The 21,601-nt window shown below is 44.6% G+C and overlaps 1 protein-coding gene across 4 annotated transcripts in view; it reads left to right on the top strand.

The window, feature by feature from the left end:
* The window catches only part of PLEKHG1 (pleckstrin homology and RhoGEF domain containing G1), a 216,726-nt gene that overhangs the window by 78,023 nt on the left and 117,102 nt on the right, over positions 1–21,601 (top strand). The window lies entirely within an intron of this gene.

Raw genomic sequence — 21,601 nt, 5'->3', positions numbered from 1 at the left:
GTCCCACTGCTGCCGGGCGGTAGAGGCTGGACTCGAACTCAGATCTGTTGGAGACCAAATAGGTCTTTTTCCAGATTTTTCTCTAATGCTTTCCAGGTCAGGTAAAGGGGTTGGGGGAAGGGAGGTCCTACCCCTACAACCTTGTCTGTCAGGTTTTCAGATTTCCAAGATATTTGGGAATCTTGAGTCTTTCACCCCCTTCCTAAGATAGTTTTATATTGGCCTCTTGTCTTTAATGGTAAAACTTACTTTTCTTAGTGGAAGAATAAGAATGAGGATTATTTAAATCTAAGATAAGATTAAATAACAAGGGCACCTGGGTGGTTCATTGGTTTAAGCTTCTGGCTTCGGCTCAGGTCGTGATCTCAAGGTCCTGGGATCGAGCCCCACATCGGGCTCTCTGCTTGGCAGAGAGCCTGCCTCCCCCACCCCCCACCCCCGCACTGCCTGCCTCTCTACCTACTTGTGATCTCTGTCAAATAAATAAATAAAATATTTTTTTAAAAAAAGGATTAAATAACAAAAATGGATCTACATAAATATTTCTTACAGATATCATGATAAAATATTTATAAACTATAGATGAATCAAGTAAAAAAACTAGTAAAGATAAAGTTACAAACCACAAAATATAATATAAAAAAAAAAATTCAAGATTCAGACCACATGCCAAAAAATATATAACTCAACCAACTCCCAATAATGAAGGAATCGTAGACTAGGTTCGCAGTTCCAGCTACAAAGGAGGAAATTTGGTTGAAGGGAACAAAACTGAAAAGGGAAAGGTACACAAATGTATTCATATAAAATTTTAAACCCTTCTAAAGTGGAGACAGAATAAAGGCAACAAAATGGGGAGTTACACGTGGCAAAAATTAAAGACTTGATAACACACACTATCAAACTGTAGCTGGGTGAGTGGCCCAAGGATACAAACAGACATTTTACCCAAAAGAAAACAAATAGGAAACCATATCTGAAGATTTATCCAACTTTAGTCAATTTTAAAACGAAAACATTTCACACCAACCAAGTGAAGGGATGTCAGAGGCCCGTGCTAGAAAGGTTTTAGGGAAAACGGGTATCCTCGTGTGTCGTTGTTGACATTGTAAATCGATTCAGTCTTTCTGGAGAAAACCTGGCACATATAAAAGAATTATTAAAGCCTTACCTCTCTAAGCCTGCAGTACTCTTTCTGGGAATTTATCCTAAGGGTATCATGCAATAAGCACTTCTTGAGCAACTGCAGTTCTAGAAAGTGTGAGAAATGGGATGAAGGAGGAAGATTTTGATCCGTGGGAGGAGCTAATGCAGTTCAGACGCTCTACAAAAGCACATGTTCAAAAATGCTTTCAAAGGATTAGCTGTAATGGAGGAGAAAATAATAGAGTAGCCCAGATGTCCAAAAACGGAGAACTCACCGTTTACCTGAACCGCACCCCCCACCCCCAATCCAAACTCCTCTGCTCTTGTGCGCAGACTGCTGTGAGCCAATGGTGGTGCCAATCCCAGAGTGTCTACACCACCAGGCCTCAGCCCTCACCCTGACCCCTCGCTCTCCTTCCCCTGCACCCCGTTCTACTCATCCCCAACCCGTAGGTGTCTGTACTCCGGGCCTCCAGCCTCTCTTTCCCCCACAGCCTCTGCTTTTATTTCCTCATCTGTTCTCCAACTTCATCAAGAAGCTTCTTTGCGAAACACAGATCTGATCACGGTATTCCTCAACCAAAAGCCTTTCAAACCCTTCTTGTTGCTTTAGGATGAAGTCAGACTCTTTGTTAAGATATATAAGGCCCTGGGACGCCTGGGTGGCTCAGTGGGTTAAGCCGCTGCCTTCACTTAGGTCATGATCCCAGTGTCCTGGGATCGAGTCCCACATCTGGCTCCTTGCTCGTCTGGGAGCCTGCTTCTCCCTCTGCCTCTGCTGCCACTCTGCCTGCTTGTGCTCTCTCTCTCTCTCTCTCTCTCTCTCTCTCTGACAAATAAATAAATAAAATCTTAAAAAAAAAGAAAGAAAGAAAGAAAGAAAGAAAAGATCTATAAGGCCCTTTGTGGCCTGGTTCCTGCTTACCTGTTGTCCTTCTCTTGTTACTTACTCTTGCCCTTACAACTCCTACACCCATGTACCTACGCACCCACCCATGGTTCCTGCTTCCTGTGTTGTTTGCCCTTCTTCCAAAGAGGAAGAACTTGGCATTCCCAGTACCTGCTCATCAGCTCATGTTACGGCTCCCGGCAGGTTGACTCCTATTCATTCCTGTTTGTTCTTCTGGGCTCAATTGATAATATCATCCCATCAGGGGACATCTTCATGACACACACAGACATAAGACCAGCTTAGGGAGGGACCCACCTATGTTCATCCCAACACCTAAAACATGCCCCTCATGTAAAATATTCTTTCTTTTTCTAAAAGATTTCATTTATTTATTTGACAGAGATCACAAGTAGGCAGAGAGGCAGGCAGGGGTGGGGGTGGGGAAGCAGGCTCACCGCTGAGCAGAGGGCCCAATGTGGGGCTCATTCCCAGAACCCTGGGATCATGACCTGAGCCAAAGGTAGAGGCTTAACCTACTGAGCCACCCAGGTACACCTTCATGTAAAATATTCTTAATTGGGAAAGAAATTCTAAATTCTGTTGTCTGAATAGTCTGTGTTTTATTTAATTATAGTGGGGCAAAATATATCAGCCAGCTTAATCCCTAATATGATGTAACACTATCTTTTACTTTTTGTTATTCTTTTTTAAGATTTTATTTATTTATCTGAGAGACAGAGAAAGAAAGAGAGCACAAGCAGGGGGAGAGGCAGGTAGAGGAAGAGGGAGAAGCAGATTCCCCGCTGAGCAGGGACCCTGATGCAGGGCTGGATCCCAGGACCCTGAGATCATGACCTGAGCCAAAGGCAGACACTTAACCAACTGAGCCACCCAGGTGCCCCTGTCTTTTCCTGGTTATTGATAATAGTTGTTCCAACCACTTAAAATTATGTATAAGAACTCTATTCCTAGGCTCACTTCCTTGCTGTCTGCAGAAGCAAGAACAGATTTCTGGGACTGCTGACTTGGGAGCCTTCAGCAGAAGAGGAAGGAGAGGAGGGATATACCTCCAATGGCATCGAGGAAGAGGGTTAGACCAGGGGGAAGTAAAAGAGAGTTTACTACCAGGAGCTAACCAGGGTGAAGGTGCTCTGATCTAGGATTGCCCAAATTCCACTTGCTAGACCATCCAGTTAGCTGAATGTTAAAATGTCTAATGTCAAATGTTTTCAACAAGAGTAAAAGAAGAGCCAGATAAGGTCTTGTTAGTGTGTTCCCTTGTCTTTAATGTAAATGGTATTTATGACTCCTTAAATGTTGGTATGGATAATATCAAAATGTGGACAAAAAGATAAATATTTTTTTTCACTTTTTCTAGTCATATGTTTTAAAACTGTTCCAAATGAACACCTAAATTCAGAAATGCCTGAATAAGCTTTAATATTTCTATAAAGTGAGCATGGAGAAACTTAACTCCTAGTGACATCAATAATGCCCCGTGTAGAAACAAAAATTATTTCTTAACAGAAATCATCCATGTTAACTTCAGATGCCTCAGTAAACAGAAGTTTTTATATGAGGTTCCACCCGAGTTATCCATCTCAACCCAATCTAATTGATGTAAGTGGTAGGAATTAATTTTGTGCAGACAGGGATCAAGACTAATCCCGGTCAATCAGCACCTTATAATTAATCCACATACTCTTTTTATAAGAGAGAGAGAAATGTTGGCACAGGCTCTGGTTTAAGGTTCTGCACCTTATAGAGGTCTAAAATTTTATGGGGTTCAGGTTTCAGGGTGGAATCACAAAAAAAAAAAAAAAAAAGGACACAGGTTTTGCTAGAGCAGATGGTTATTTTCAACTGCCAAATGTTGAGGTCTTCTTGGGACTCTGCTCTAACTATCCATGACTGAATGAATGAGGATATGAATAAAAGACAAAACATTTCTGGGTCCCTTTTTCTTTTTTAAAGACTTTATTTATTTATTTTGACAGAGAGAGACACAGCAAGTGAGGGAACACAAGCAGGGGGAGTAGGAGAGGGAGTAGCAGGCTTCCCGCCAAACAGGGAGCCCAATGCGGGGCTCGATCCCAGGACCCCGGGCCACCGCCCAATGAATGAGCCACCCAGGTGCCCCATCTGGGTGCCTTTTAAATAGGGTTAGAAAGCCCAGGTTTTATCATCTGGGCTAGCATTGATATTGTAGTTTTTAAAGCCTGAAATCTCCAGATACTAAGTAATTATAAACTGGAGTTCAGTCTAACCCTATTGCTTTTCCCCCTCTACCCACCCACATGCTCACTCTCTCTCCCTTTCTCTCTAAAATAAATAAATCTTTAATAATAATAATAAGGGGCGCCTGGGTGGCTCAGTGAGTTAGGCATCCAACTCTTGATTTCAGCTCAAGTCATGATCTCTGGGTCCTGGGATCGAGCCCCACGCTCAGCCCAGAGTCTGCTTGAGATTCTCTCTCTCCTTCTTGCTCTGCCCCTTCCCTCCAAATAAATCAATAAATCTTTAAACCTGTTGTTTTTCATGTCTGAGACTATAGATAAGTCCCTGAAAAATTAGAAGGGAAAAAATATTAAGAGATGATTTTTCTGCAAAATCAATGTGTTAAACAAATTCTTAGTAAATTGTAGTTGTAAGTGAGGGTGCCACGGTACTATAGGGTATAGCCTTCCTTCCTTCAGTGTAGACCCCACAGCAGCATGGGCTGGAAATGCATGGGTCCGCTGCTTTTTTTTTTTTTTTTAATAAATACAGCACAGTCTGGTAAATGTATTTCCCCTTCCTTACGATTTTCTTCATACCATTTTCTTTTCTCCAGCTTTATTGTAAGAATAGAGCAAATAATGCATGTGACATACAGGGTATGTGTTCATCTGACTCTCTATGTTATCAGTAAAGCTTCCCATCAGCAGGCAGTTAGCTGTAGAGTTTTGGGGAGTTGGAAGTTATGCATTGATTTTTTCCTGTGGGAGGAAGAGGAGGTGCTCCTAACCTCTCCATCATTCAAGGGTCAGCTGTAAATGCAAAAGTCATTTTTGTGGTTTATTAAGAGTTAGGCACGAGAAGGCTCTGCAGCCTTCATTTTCTTAGTTGTTAGCTTGTGAATAGACTGCAAGTTTCACACTTTTTAAAAAAAAATATGATTTAATCTCAGTTTTAATCTTAGAATGAATATTAAGCTGCAAAGGGATGTTTAGTCCTTGGTTAAGTTTCTGGAGCTTTACAGCTATGGACAGCAATACAGATAGGATTCCTAGGGGCACAGACGATATGAATCTTAAATAGACAATCTAAGTAGAGACAGCCCACTTTGCACCACAGTGCTCTTAGAGGAACTCATAAAATAAGGTAGGTATCATGAAGTAGATCACGCTTTCCCATGGGAATGGTTTTATAATTATGGGCTGCTTTCTTGAACAGAAGTTAGTTTCTAATTATAACAATAGCCTGTTTTTTTTTAATTACAACAGCTGTGATAGAGATATCATGCACACTAATTATACCAACGCCCCAGTGCACAAGAGTTGTTCATTCATTCATTTAAGAAGTGCTCATTGAGTATGTACTATGCATCAGGCACTATTCTGGTGTTTTGATGTGAGCAAACTCACATGACTCCCACCCCCAACACACACATCAATATTACGGAGTGGGCTGGTAGGAGAGATGACTGTAAACCAAGCATTCATTGCAAATTATAAATGCTAGAAAGGAAACACACACAGGCACTGCCTTGAGGAGGTGGCCACTGGACCGAGACCAAGCATAGCGGCAGCGTAAGGTGATCCCTGGCAGGAAAGCAATGTGTCCGGACCCTGACTCCCTAGAGGAACTCAGAGAAGTGTGATGATGAATCTGGAACTGTCCAGGAGAGAATCCAGTAAGTTAGCAAGGAGGCAGGGACTAGGACATGCCAGGTGTTGGGAACTGTGTGAAAGGTTTGATCCTTGTCCCCGATGAAGTGAAAAGACATAGAAGAGTTTTCAGTGCAGGAAGTAAGGACAGGCAACATCAATCCACAGTTTGCAAAGCTTGTGGTGTGATGAGCCTGGGCGCTCCAGGAGAAGGTTTCAGAGAATATTATACCAGTAGAGGCGAAAGGCGACCAGGGCAGCGATAGAGAAAAGGGAATGACATTGGAGAGTGAGTTAAGAAGTTAAAAACAAACAAACAGAAACAGGGGTGGGGGTGTCCTGATTTGAATATCTGCAGCAAAATGGTGGAAAGAATTCAATTTCTGGCTGGGGTATCCACGCAAGTGGGATGGCATTCCCGGGAAGAGGACCAGATTCGGGAGGAAGGTGACATTTCGTTTTGAGTGTCCAAATTTCAGCTACTCATGAATTCTCAGATATCAAACAGTCCCTTGCAGGTACTGGTCTGGTGCTCAGATCTTGGGCCACAGACAAAGATGAGTCTTTGGTGATCCAACAAAGGAGACTGAAAAAGAATGTCAATACAGGGAGGAGAAAGAGCAGGGTAATAAGGACGATGGTCCCCAAAGGAAGACAGTGCTTCAAGAAGAAGGGAGGGGCCAACAGTGTCAGGCACAGCCAGAAATTCCATGAGAAGGCAACTGATGGAGCCAGGTGGATTAAGCAACAGAGCCATTCTGATGGTTGGAAGCTAGATAGGCATGAGTTGGGAAAGAGATGGGGAGGTGAGTGTGAAGAGAAAAGAGCTGCCCCTGAGGAGCTGGACCCCATGAGAGTCAGGGCAAGGCCTCTTAGATGGGCAAGTTTGACCACATTTTCTTATCCCAAGGGCGGATAGAGGAGAGATGTCTTGGCAGCTAATAAATGTTCCTAAACTGCAAGACATGCTTGTGTATGTGAGAATCCAACTGTATATGAATTTATGGCAAAGTTTCTCAGGGATGGACTTCTATCAACAGACGCCACCCATGTTGCTGTTTTCCCCATCTGTGAGCACTATAACACCAAGGTCCATAGATACGGCATCTGGGAGTTAGGGTAGTGTGGGCTGAATCTTGTACAAGATCCAGGACGAGCAATTCAGCCTGGGCTGTACTTATTACTTCAAGAGAAGAAATGACCCAAGAGTATCATCTTTTTCTTCTCCTTTTTTATTTCTTTTTTTTTTAACTTTATGATTTCTTCCCTGTTCTCCATGTTGAGAATTAAACAAACACCAATGACACCAGACCCTCTACATTTAGAAAATTATTTTATTTCCCATCCCCTGGAGCAGTTAGTCATCTTCCCAACATGCAGTACTGTGGCCCAAAGACTGTTGCCAACTCCAGAGCGGAGTCTCCATGGTATGTGAGTGAGATGACCAGTTGATCTGGAAGCAACTTAAGGCCCCATAGTGCGGGGAGGCTCTCAAACCTGTGCATGAGCCACCCAAACCCAAATTTTGCCTATCCCCACCCCCACTTCCTCTTGGCCTTGAATATAGGATGGAATTTAGAGCAGCGAACTTAGCACTGCCTGGACAGTCCTGGCAGTAAGCACTTGAGACTACACCGTAGTCTAGTTGGCAGTGCACACACAACCGCTGCCTTGTAATACCTTTCCACCCTAGATGGTGAAAAAGCCTGTAAACACAAGGACTCTCCTTTTCCTGTTGCTGACTCTTTGCCTCAATACACCTGCTTCAGAAACCCTGCACCTGTGTAGGTCAAGGGCAAATAGCAGTAGCCCACCTCCCAAAGCTAAGCTGGCACTCGCTGTGACCACCTGACCATTTGCTTGGGGGAGTGGGGCCTGAGCTCTGCTTGTGGGGGTCTGATGCCTGCAGGCCTGACTGTCCATTTATTTCATTGATGTATGGTTGACACACAATGTTACATTAGTTTCAGGTGTACAACGTAACGATTCGACCACTTTAGACTTCATGCTGTGCTCACCACAAGTCTGACTCCCCACTGTCACCAGACAACACTCTTATAATACCATCAACTAAGTCGCTGTGCTGTGATTTTCATCCCCATGACTTAACTCATCTCGCAACCAGAGACCTGTATCTCTTGCCCCCCTCCAGCCATTGTGCTAATCCCCTCACCTCTTCCCCCCCCCCCCGCCCCATTCTGGCAACCGAGAGCATATTCTCTGTATTTAGGGCCTATTTCTGCTTCTTTTGTGTGTTTATTCGTTTGGGTTTTGATTTTTTTTTAATTGCACATATAGGGGAAATCACATGCTATTTGTCTTTCTCTGACTTGTGTCACTTAACATAATACCCTCTGGGTCCATCCGCACTGCCACAAATGGCAAGATCTCATTCTTTTTCGTGGTTGAATCATATCCCATTGTACATCTATGCCACGTCTCCTTTCTCCATTCCTCCGTTGATGGACAGCCCTGATACTCTAGGAAGAACCCCTCACCTGTGGGCAAAGTCAACTTAAGCTGACTCAGGGACCAAAGTAAGCGCCGCTCGTGGTATAAGGCTTAAAGTTCCCCACCAAGTTACAGCAAAAAGTCAACTGCAGGACCCTAAAAGCTAATGGTGGCATAAAACAATTCACTAGAAATCTCTAAATCAACACCATGGCCTGCACTTAGGATGCAGGGGGACAGGGCAATAAAGATGCTGTCCTCCCACTCAGGTTCCGAACCCATTTGAAAACATAGAACAAAGGGGTGGGCACAGAGGGGCTGCACCCTCGCCTCGACTCCCGGTAAAGCTGACTTTGGAGACTGTGCCTTCCGTCGGAGGACAGGTGTCATCCGCATCCCAGACTCAGGATCATAAGCTTTCCCAGGCAGCAAGGTGAGCAGGGCAGCCTTCCCCTCACAGGAGCAGAGCTGGCACATGTCACACTCACAATATCAAGAAGTACAGCACAACGTGAGTGAATTACGGGCAGTCCTCAGCCGAAAGAGCCAGAACAGGGCTCGATTATACCTGCCCAGTCTTCCCTTCTACAGTTGCCGATCAAATTCCTGATTTCCGCCCCAAAGAGAAGTCCGTGTGGGGAGTCAGAGAGACCAGAAGCTCCTGGAACCCGCACCCAGATGGACAAAAATCATGAGGAGCTCCTAAGAAATTCCCCTCACACAGCCCTGCCCTCTGCCTCAGCTGCTCCCTCCTGACATCATAATGGGGGAGCAGACATTCGCTGCCGAGGCGGAAGTCGGACTTAATCCTGATGGCTTCATGCACCTTTTAACAGTTGACAGCCACATCACAGCCTGACCTGCTTTTACAGAGTCCGCATCTGTGAAGAGCCCTCTGTGGGCCCTGCAACGTGGCAGGTCCTAGGAGATGACAAGCAAATGGCCAGAGTCCGCCCCCATCTTCTATAGATGGAGGGTGGGTGGGGACAGTATTTAGGTTAGGGAAATTTCTGGACTACGTGGTGACTCAGAGTCACGAGAGGAAACCAGAGGCAAACATTTATGAGCTAAAGTTCGTTGTGAGCTGTATTGGCCTTAAAAGAGCCTTTAGCAGGATTCTGGTTTTCTAGAGCTCTGCGTTCTGAAGAAGAAGTGTGTTTCCTTCCTCCATGTGTCCTTTTTCATGAAGGGGGGAGGGTAGGTCATAAGAACTAATTTGGAGGAAAATGACCTCATGGACTCGCAATTAGGCTGTTTCCCTTTGCATCCTGGTGGAAGAACTCTATGGGCTCCGGCAGGCCTGGTTGAGGAAGTATAAGTGTATGAATTAGGAAGGGTGGGGTTGACCTACACAGGCAGGACATTACTCTTCTTCCTCTTCCTGACCACGTTTCCCACAGCAGTCATGGCCATTGCTCAACTTCCTGTTGGGGAAAACCTTGGCCGCTGAGCGTCCACCTGCTCCAGCGGACAAACTAAGGACAGCCAAGTGTTGGCTGCTGCTGGGAAACCTGAGTTTTGAGCTTTTGCCTACAGATGCATTTTCAGTAGTATCTGAAGCAAAGACAGAAGCCTTTCTGCATGGGGCGGAAGGGACTGGAAGCTGCAGCCCTGACAGCTCGTCACTGCTTGGAGTAAAATATGACGGGTGCATGAAATGGGGGAATTGGAGGGGCTGGAGGGGGGGTGGAGAAAATTAGGGGTCATCCTAAGGTAGCCCCTGCAGCCGGAGAAGCGTTGGCCATGGTGACAAGCAAGAGGTGGGCTGGAGGACAGGGGCATGGGGCCACCCGGCCGTGGGGAACACTGCTGGGCCCTGACCACAGGGCCCTGACCACAGGATGCCTTTCATCCAACAAACTGTGTACCAGCTGCAAAACTGTGCTGGTAAGAAAGGTCGTGACCCCTGGCTTCCAGAAGCCCACAGTCTGGTCAGTTGATTTCATGACCCTCCTCAGCTGGTTCCAGGGTGGTAAGGGAAGAAAGTAGGGGGGGGGGTGCTGAAGGAAACACAGCCCCCACACTGTTCTTAGACCAAGTGGGGCAAGCCCTGGGAATCTGCATTTTATGCAGAGCTCTTGACGCACAGTGAGGTTTGCAGGGAGCTGGCTGCGTGGACAGAGTAAGTGGAGTGTGGCAGGTGCTGGGCTCATGGGCCCTGGGAACCATGAGAGCCTAACAAGACAGACCGACGGGAAAAGTTCCGGTGTGGGGCTCAGCGAATTTTATTGGAATGAACAGTTGGTTCCGTTTACCTCCTTTTTTGCCTTGCTGTCACCCTGGTGGCTGATAACAGCAGCTGTACAAAGAAAGTTCTCAGGATTTGGGCTTCTCACTGGCTTCAGGCTCTGGCCACCCTTCCCATGGCTCTCATCTTGCTTGGACTTCTGGTCTGCCCAATGGAGACTGGTGTCTGTGGTTTATGGGGATCTCAGACACGGGGCAGCAGTAATGATCAAGGAGAGCTCTGCTTGAGAGAGTTTTAGTTCTCTGTCGTCTTCACAGTAAATCTTTTGCTTTTTCTGCATCGTTGTGTTCTCTCCGCCACCCCAGCCCAAGGACGGGGCGAAGGTGGCCTCTGCCTGTCTTGGGAGAGCCTCTCCTGGAAGTCCCACTAGGCCTCATCCCCAGCCCACTCGGTCTCCTGCAGCCCAACACAGAGTTCTGAAACAAAATGATCCAAGGTAACCAGATGCACGTGCTGTGTCCTCACCTCCTGGTCCTGTCCCCTGATGAGTGACCCCGGACCATCCCGAAGTTTCCTGCTTTATCCCCCACCTCCAAGCCAGAATCAGACCCCAGGCTTGAGCACCTGGTTCCGCTTCTCTCCATCCTGAACACCACTCCACGCCCACAGGCAGTATCCTCAGCAAAGGCATTTTCAGCCCATCCTTGTGACACTGGAGGTCATGGGAACTGAGAGACCATTGAAGGCCTCTTTGGCCTTTTCCCTAAAGGGCAGATCGTGTCACACCCTGAGCAGCTCTCTGCTGACCCTGTCAGAGCCCAGCTCAGCCCCCTATGGCAGAAGGCCTGCTCCAAGGCAAAGGGAGTCCCCCATCTGGGCTGTACCACAAAGAGAAACAGGACCCATACCTCTCATCGAATGCTGCCCATCCCCCGTGATCCCACACGGTGCCCCGCCTCGTGGCTGAACCCCACCTTGAGGCTGGGATAAGGAGGGACGAGTGCCCATAGCCTCCTACTCTCATACCATTTCAAGCCCCCCTCCCCCATCTGCTGTGATACTAAAATTTGTCTAAATTTGGGATATGTCAAAATAATGAGCCAATGAGGGAAATTTCAACTAAAAGACTATGTAAAGGGTGTGTCCTCAAAACCCTGCTGCTTTTTAGTAAACTATAGGCAATTTTTTTATTGTGAAAAATATAGAGAAATTGGGGGAATTTGCCTCTTGCCAAAAAAACAGTCTATAGCTTGTTAAATAAGGTGAAAGTGGCAAGGGAGGGAAAAGTGAGGTCCTGTTGGATATGGATCCTTGACATAAGCCACAGAAGTCATAAGACAATGAATAACATCAAAGCATCTGAGACTAGCTGCAATTAATTCAGTTTTAGTACCACTAAGGGTGAATGAACAGAGCATCCAGAGACATTCAAGGGATTCTAGAACTTTCTACCACTTGCTCCTCCTACAACTTTAATGCAATTATTGGTCTCCAACCAATGTGCACCTGACATCTTGACCAGTAGGGGGCATGAGTGAGCAGCGGACTAAATGAGTGGAGCTCCGGTCCCACCTCCTCCTGGGTAGGAGGTAGCTCTGGCCAGCTCACCGGGAGAGAGAATAGAACTAGGCCACTAGAATCCATTCATTTTTAAAAAGCCTTTGAGAGTTTACATGATTTTGAGTTCTTATTAAATTGCCTTAATCAACTTTCCTCAACCACAAAAGCTGATCGAGTTCTGTGACTTGAACACTCAGGACACTAAAAGTGTCCTTCGTAGATAATGAATTCTGTTGATCTAGAAGAATGGTTCTCTTCCGGAAAAGCAATCGCCCCAAAGCTGTTGCAGTTCAGAAGAGAAACAGGATGGGAAACGAGAAGCAAGATGCACCGGCCCGTGCCTCCGACCTCCCCTCCACACACCCATCATCATTTTTAAATTGTAAAAAAATGAGGCTTGTTTAAGTGAAAAGGGAAGATTAAAAACATGTTCCCTCCCAGAAAGAAGACGGGACCATCCCCTCCTATCAATTGGCTCTGTTTGTCCGCCTCCTCTTCATTTGGGCACTGTCTGCTTTTCTCATGCCATCTCCCAAGCTCTCCAAGGGCCTCCTGAGGGAAGGCAGACAACGCCAGCCGGGGAGAAGGTGGGTGGAGGACACAGGCAGCCGAACTGCCCGGACCTGTCTGCCTTGGGCGTAGTACCTTGTCCTGCCCCAGCTGGACATGGTTCTCCTGACGGCGGCAGCCTGACAGGACTGTCCACCCCTCCCCGTCGCCCAGCAGGGCCACGGCTGCCGGGGGAGCATGCTGTCCACAACCATGGTGGGGACCCTCCTCCGCGGGTGGAGGAATCGAAGCACCCCTCGAAGACCTGAATCCAAACTCCTTACTCCACGGAGCCAAGATGGACCTCAGACCCAGGGTATGTCTGACACTCGGCTGTGACCCTGTGATTTTTTTTTTTTAAGGGTTCAGGAAGGTGATGATGAGTGCCCAAGCTTACCCCCACTTCAGACAGAGTTGACGATCCAGAGACTGTTTTTCTTCTCAGGTTATTAGAAATTAGGGCTAGCTCGCTTGCGGACAGTTCATGTTCTATTTTCCCAGCTAAAGGCATTGGTGCCCTCAGTGGTCACCCAGGACAAGAGCATTATTTCTATGTTGTTTTCCTCCCACAGCTTTTCTTTTCAGGTGTCATCCTTGTTCTGTGATACTTGTATTTGACCAGTAGGACAAAAGGTGTACTGGCTTTTGGCAAATTCTAGTCTAAAGCATATCACTTTATTAACTCTGGGATGGAACATGGCAAAACAGAGTTAGCTGCTGGGTTTCCCCATTAATTATTTTTCTTTTCTGTTACAATTGTTTTGAGGCGACAATGGAATTAACCAAATCCTAGCTCTCCTGTGAACTGAGTTCAGAATGTAACTGTGTCCTTTTCTGAAACAAATTTTATCACTGGAATGAAATACTTTTGAAACTCCTGACCTCGTTCTGTTCTGTCTAGACCTTGCATTTTTTAACAATACTTATTTAGAAAGGAACTCTTTGGTCTTGCTAATGATTGACCTAGGAGAGAAGCTCCGAGCCAGGAGAGGAAGCGAGCATTGAGCCCAGAAGTCATAAACTCCCAGGGGCTTTCTGATCTGGCCTGCAGCCCCTCAAAATGCTTTTATCTGACCCATGGTCCTGAGAGCTGTCTGAGCAGTAAACGCAACTGTTCTTTCATTTCAACAAATATGTGTTGAAAGTCAATAAAGAAAATGCCAGAAAGGCATTTTTCTGAATACCGGCATTCTCTGATCTGTAGCTAACCTACGAATGAGTGGTACAAAAACTCAATGTTGTAATTTGTTTTGTTCTGAGGGTGGTTTCCAGCCCTACTTTTCAGGCTGACTGTATTCAAGTATCAGGCCAAGAGATCATTTTGAAAAGAGTCTGATAAGTATTCGTTGCCAGATAGAAAAATCAGTTATTTAACCCAGCTATGCAAAATATAGAAGGCTCTTCTGTGTTCTGAACTGCCAAAAGGATTAGTGGTTATTTGTAGAACCTAGGTATTCAGCAAGAAGGATGAGTCATAGTATTTCAAACATTGATCACCTGGTTCTGCTCCTGGTAAATTTCTTTAACAATACTCAGAGCTTTACGAGATGACAAAGTAATAAAGGGATGGTGTGGTTTCTTTAACAGGTTTCTTGAGATATAATTTATAATCTTACAATGTAAATTCACTCAGTTAAAGGGTACAATTCAATAGTTTCTGGTATGTGACATTATTCATTTTTTAAGTGGTAATAAAATATATATATAAAACATAAAATTTGCCACTTTGCCCATTTTTAAGGGCGCAATTCAGTAGCAGCTGTGAATTACAGTCACAATTTTATGCCACCATCACCACATCATCTACTGCCCAAGCTTTTTCATCACCCCAAACAGAAGTCCCATAACCATTAAGCAGCAGCAAGTCTCCCTTGTCCCTCTATCCTTGGTAACCTCTCTCCTAGTTTCTGTCTATAAATTTGCCTTTCCTAGGTATTTCATATAAGTACAATCATATAATATTTGCCCTTTCATGTCTGGTTTATTTCATTTAGCATAATAATGCTTTTAAGATTCATCCATAACGTGCATCAGAACTTTGGTCCTTTTTTTTTTTTTTTTAAAGATTTATTTATTTATTTATTTGACAGAGAGAGATTACAAGTAGGCAGAGAGGCAGGCAGAGAGAGAGAGGAGGAAGCAGGCTCCCTGCTGAGCAGAGAGCCCGATGCGGGACTTGATCCCAGGACCCTGAGATCATGACCCGAGCCGAAGGCAGCGGCTTAACCCACTGAGCCACCCAGGCGCCCACTTTGGTCCTTTTTATGGCTGATGCGATACTGTGTTTTAATGCCCTCACATTTTATTCTCCCTCCCTTAAATGTGCCTTAACTTCTAACCCACTCAAGAAGAAATCTTTTTCTTTAAAGGCAAGGGCCATAGATTAATCTTTTCAAAAAATATTTTTATCCTAATGCCCCATCCAGTTTCTGGTGCAGAGTAATTATGCAACAAATTTCTCTCGAGAGGGATTGATGAATGGTTTTTAAGGTTTTACTTTTAGGTACCGAGAAAGAGACTTTAAATAAGAAAGAATATGGTTTTGATGCTTTCGTTTGTACTTCTCTAGAGCAATGATGTTTTCTTTTGAGGTAAAATTTAAAAGTCGCAATTGTTTCACACACCATAGAATCACTAAGTATGAAGAGTAGATCTGTTACGTGATACAAATATATCACTGGTACGTGGTGAAAGTTAACTCGGGGAATATGACAACCCCTAGTTCGTGCCTTTCGTGAATGTTTAGTGGCTTTTTTTTTTTTAATGAAAGTGATCAGAGCGTCCCAGCTGCTAGGCAGTATGACCTGAGACACGTCTTGTCAACTCGTAACTGCTCTTGGCCTTGCCTATGTGGATGTTCTTTCTCAACACCCAGCTCGGAAATGGACAGGAACTTGAAGCAGAAGCCGATACAGCTCAAGGAGCCCTCTGACACCTCACAGGGGTGAGGAAACTAAAAGGGAAGGCAGATTTGGGTCACTTTGCAGCTTCAGACTTAACATTGTAACTATGTCGCTGCCAGTTCTGCCCAAATGCAGTAAGGATGCATATTTTACATAAGGGAAGCCCCCAGCTCGGCATCCTAAAACCTGCTGTAATTGTGCTTTGACTGCTTCAGAAGTCAACCAAGACAGGGGCGGAAGGTCGAGGCACGCAATGTGATGCCCTTGATCGGGGCTTGAAAACCGTCAAAAGGCATCTCTGCTACAAGCAATTTCCTCCCCACACTTTCTCAAAACCGAATCAAGGATGAACACTTGCAAATTTTAAAATTACAACTAAGTTATTTGCTTTGTTGAGTGAAGTCATGTTCATTTCAGCGCATAGGTTCTTTCAGAATTTCCACGCTTTGTCGAAGCTACTGGGAACACTGAAAAGACTTCACTTCCCATGTGGTCCTGCCTCTTTATCCAGATGGTGAGCCCAGGGAGAGCTTCATGGCTTGCTACCCTCTGAGTACCCCATGCCCCATATCCTGCATCGAGCAGGCACTCAATGACTACATGCTCACCAGTGACTTCAGAACCATGAAACGCAAGATCTTACAAAGCAAGGGGCCTGGCTTTCCTGTATGGCCAGTGGGATCTATCTTGATGTTTTTGAAATTCATACCAGGTACTTAAGTTATTATTGCTTTTTACATTTCAAAGGCGTATAGACTACCATTGGCCTAAATATAAAATAATAATTTCTGTCTGTAGAGCTATGCACCCTGTAGTCGAAAAGAAAGCTCTTCCTTCCTCATTGCTCAGTGACAGCCTGTAATCATCTTTGAGTAATTTTTAAGATTCTTTCCTAACCACCATTTCCTTATGTCGGCCGGGAACAGCTTCTCCTTGTATCAATGAAATGATTTTCATTCCTTCCCAAGCCCAACCACCCACCTAGTAAGAAGAGGTAGCTGTAAACTCAGCCAACTTTCTTTTTCAACAATTATGCCGGATGGAAAGTCAGATGATAAAGTCAGAGAACCCACCAAATATTTCTTGAAGACCTAAGAGGAGTTTCAGGTAGCCATTAGAGAGGATATGAGTGAGTTCTACCCAAACCTGATTTCCTCATTCAGGCGTAGGCTTGAAGGAACAGAGACCGGACTGCATCTGGGTTCCTTACAGCCAGGTCATGGCCCATTTCTTTCTTTAGGACCAGAAAGAGTTTGAAGAAGCCTGGTTAGACTTCTATAAATTCCAAGTGGAAGTGTTAACCTTACCCTGTATTTGGCCTAGCAACATCAGGCCTGAGTAAAATGCACACAGGGAAATTGCACCTCACAGGTGTACGGTTTATTTACAAACAAAAAAATATTTTGTCTTTGCAAGCCTAAATTAGTATTATCCCCATTGTATAATTAATAGTTATGACTAAATATGGCAATAACACTTTAAAATGATTTTTATATCATCACTGTTTTCTGATAGAATTTAACAGACCCTTATACTCTGACCTGTACTAATTATTCTTCATGTAAATGAGCTTGTATAAGCCTTTTCCCATATTTCTCCATTATTAACTATGTAATTAACCCCTTGATAAGAGTCCTTTATTTTAATTAGAATAATCACAGGGCTTATGATTCAATAAATATTCACGGAGCAGTTGCTATGTGTAAAACTAATGGGTACGCCTGAGCAAAGACAGACAGGTGTGAAAAGCTGTGACCTTAATGGGCAATGTCAAGTTGTCCAATATGGCTGCTGTTCTGGGCCAGACCCTGGAAGGTCTAACTGCCAAGATAAGGAGCTGGATTGGATCTTTAGACTAGAGGGAACAGTATCAAACTTTCCTGGCAGAGAGGAACCTACATCTTGAGTTTTAGAAGAGAGGCATATGAAGAGATGGTTTGAGGAAGCAAGAGATTGGATTTAGTAAGACATACTCAGGAGGTTGTTGCAATGATTCAGGTCAAAACCGAGAGAATAACAGGAGAAAAGGGATGGAGAGAAGAGACATGAACAGAACTGATTTATTTTATGACCTGTAGGAAAGTTATCATGGCTGTTGTTTACTGGGCTCTGTTGTCTCAATGGTTGTACATGTGGGGTTTTAATTTATTGAAGTGACTGAGTGACAGAAGAGACAGAATCATGGCACTCAAAGGAGATTTTTTATTACTTACATTTCCCAAGAGGAGCTGCGTGGCCTGCCACCCAGGACCACAGGCCGAAGCACCAGAGTCAGTCGGGAGGCAGAAAAGAACAAGAGGAAGGCCTAGGTTGAGCCTTTATTGGGGTTTCCATGGGGCTGCCCATGCAAGGCAGATTAGGTTTGGCTGGGCTGAATAATACCAGCAGGCCCTGGGGCATACAGGCTGTGCCCAGTTGTCTGGTCCCTGACCCTAGGATGAGAGGGAAGTATTGGTTTGATGCATATGAGTTGGGTAGAGGTGGTTCCAGCTATGGGCTCTGGAACACAGGGGAGATGTAAACAACTTTGGCTATTAGTTTGACCTCATAATGAATGGATATCAAATAAACAAATACAGAAGCTAAGAAAATGCGAGTTAGAAAATCTATGTACCGGGACTCTTTATTAAATGCTTTATGCCCCTTTATCTCATTTAATCCCCTCAACAATCTGCAGTAAGTACTAAATCATCCCCATTTTACACATGAAGCAACTGAGACCTAAGGCAGGTTTAGGTGAATTTACCCAAGTTCCCATGAGTAGTAATGCTTTTCCCAGCTGGATTCAATCCTAAGCTTTGCCAACTCCAACCCCCGCTACCATCCACTGTGTTCTAGTGCCCATAGCCTTCTCCACCTGATTATTCTTCCTCCCTCTGGGCTCAGGACGTGAGATGAACCCTCCTGAAAACAGAGCTGTGGCAACTCACAGAAGCTCACTGGCCCGAGGGATAGAAGTGAGTTCACTTGGTCCACCGCCTCTCCGCAAGTCTTTCCATTTCCACCTGCTTTGTCAGAATAGCGTGAAGATGGCCTGCTTTGGATACTGGCAGCCTACCATTCAGCGTGTTAAAATTAAATAAATAAAATGGGTGACTTAATCACTGTCTTCTCCCTTCCTGGAAATTGCTTCTTGACTTTTGGCTTATCTCTCTCTCTCTCTCTGATCATTCTAACTCTGGGACTTGGAAGCTCTCATGTCAGCAAACAAAGCCCTTGGCAGATTGCTTCCTCCCGGGTGTCATCGGCCAATGATCCTAATTGCCTATGGAGCGATCTCCCAATTCCCTGGGATAGGCTCTGAGGTCCCGCATCAGTAACTGCCCTGTTTGGTCACAGTCCAGCCCAGTTCCTTGGTTCACGCCAAGCACTCCCCAGGAGTTCTGTCTCTTCACAACCACTGTGGCTGCCTTCTCACCCCTTCTTTCCTTGTCTCTTCACACATCACTTCCCTGAGGACTCAGCTCAGGGCTCAGCCTCTGTGGGAAGATGTCCACAACATATGTAAATCATGCAACAGCCTCTATGAAGCAACTGCTTGGGGCAAACTGGGGTGGGGATGGAGGTGGGGTATACAGAGCATGAGCAGTCCAGGGCCGGAGTTCAGAGAGCTCATGACTAGTTTGAGAGGTGGGGATAAGATGGAAGAAGACGCAAAGAACATGTGAAGAAAATGGAGGGTTAGAAGCCATCTTCATCTTTCTCCCTGCTTCTGAGAGTTCGCCCGGGAGCTCTGGCACTCCCACAGAGCTGTGAACCATCAGGGAGAGGCACCACAAGTCCAGCCCTAAGAGGCTCTACTAGAGGAACATGGAAGAAATTCCTGTTTTCTCTCCACAATTAGTTCAGTTCTGTGGGGACAGTCTCTGTCCTCGTGAGCAGGGCTTTGCCCGGTGAGTTGTCAGAGACGAGGGAGTAAAATTGTCAGTCCCCGACCAGCTGGTTCCAATGGTTCCAGTTTTACTACTTCCCAGTTGTATGACTGGGTGTGTTACTTAATCTCTCAGTACCTCCCTTTTCTCAAGTGCAAAATAGGGCTGAAAGTAATACTTACCTTTTAGAGATGTGAGAATGATGTGAGTTAATTTAGTTGTTTTTTTTTTTTTAATCTTCAAAATGGCACCTGGCACATCATGAGAAATCGAAGGTGTAGACGTCATCATTTTCCATCAATCTTCCTTGCTAGTAAATTTTTATAAAACCAAAGTTTAAAATCTTCAGCATTAAACATTTCCTCTGGAATACTAGAGTTATTGGTATTTTATGATTTCTACATTGACATTTTAATAACCAACGATGGCTTTTAAAGGAATTGAGAAGATAGGCAGCATTTGTCGGTATCCATATTGGCGTTCCTGTTGTGTTTTTGTTTCCATGTGAACCTTATTTTTTCAGGAGTTTATAAGCCTTTTGCTCCATGGTGAGATGCAGCAACAAGTTTCCGTTCCAAAGAACAATATTTGTCCTACTTGAAAACTGACCCTGGTTTCCATTTTCATTACAAAGAAGTTGCTCAATGCTTTATGCTTCCAGAACTTGAATTTAGCTTGATGTTTTTGCGTATGTAACTTTTCATATTTGACCATTTGGAGAAACTTCTCAAAAGCTATAAATCTAGCTCATTGTCCTTTTTTTTTTTTTTTTCTTATTTCTTTTTCCTTTTTTTTTTTTTCTTTGTCCTTTGATTTTTAGATGCTGTGATGCCTTTAGTTGGTCTTTGTTTGAGGTAAGGGTGTAGAAAGTATTAGTAATTTACTAGAAATATGTCTCTGTTCTACAGACTAGGATCCTAGACTGCTGAAAGTATTTCTTCTTTACAGGAAAACTGCTGATTCCCCTTCCCTTGAAATTTTCAAGCATAGGGCAGTGGTTGAGAACCTAACACTAGAGTAAGCAGATCTGGAGGGAACTGGCTTTGTGCTTAGCAGTTGTGTGACTTGGGATGTGTTACATAGCTTGCGTGAGCCTCAAATTGCCTATCTTTGAAATGGGTATCATCAAATTCTTAAACAAACTGAATGAAACAGTGCATTTCCAGTACTCACAACTGTGCCTAAGAAACACAAGAACTCAAATGTTCATTGTTTTGCGTAGATCTGACCCTCAGGTTTCACTGATTAATTATATCTGGCTGTTGAAGGTTTCTTGAAACAAAATGTGCCCTCCATGAATGGAGGGAAATTTTCTATGAAAATGTCTGTATGGTGACCGAGTGTACTTATTGTAGTCACAGTATTTAGGAAGAAAGAAGGGAGAAAAACCCTTGAAGTAATAATTAAAATTTAGAATTTTCACCTTAAAAATGTGAATGTATGGTTTTCCTGGCCACTTTCACAACCAATCAGGTGAACTTGGGGTCCTCTTTATGTAAGTTATGCAGAGAGTATGGAAAAGTGGTTATCTGTCTAAAATGGTGTCCAAAGCCCTGGCTATTTCTCCAGGCTGTGATAAGGGAGAATTCAGGTCACAGAGAATATGGTAGAACACCTTCCCTCTATAAAGACCTTTTTTTAAATCTATGTATCCTAAAGGAATCCATGATTCCTTTGATAGTTTAAGTTGAAAGTCTAGGAATTCTGGCCATGGAACCCATCCTAAAACCGAGAGACCCACAGTAGTGTGGTGGGCGGGAGCAGCAGAGTGTCCCATAACTGAGACCCCCTTTCTTCCCAAAGCCATGAGCCACTTGAGGCCTGCAGGGATGGCAGGCTGTCAGCTTGGGAAGAAAATCTACAGATTCTAATTTCAAATCAGAGGATGACACTTGGACACGTTCATCTTGCACTAAAGCACTCTGAATAACTAGTTACACGCACACACACACAAATGTGCATACACTGTCCTGTCTTTGGGGACACATTCATGCACGAGTCCGTGGTCTGTTTTTCTTCAGCCCCATTGAGCTCACTTTGTGGCTGTGTTTCTGAACAACAGCACCTCTGTGCAAACTGCACAAAAGGAATCTGAAGCCAACCAGGGTTCAGAATCTGAATCACTGATTCATAAGCATAGCTTTATAAGCACTTTTAAGTCCAGGGATCTA

Source organism: Mustela nivalis (genome assembly GCF_964662115.1).
Source record: "Mustela nivalis genome assembly, chromosome: 5".
NCBI lineage: Eukaryota > Metazoa > Chordata > Mammalia > Carnivora > Mustelidae > Mustela > Mustela nivalis.
This window is presented reverse-complemented; position numbering and strand designations above follow the sequence as displayed.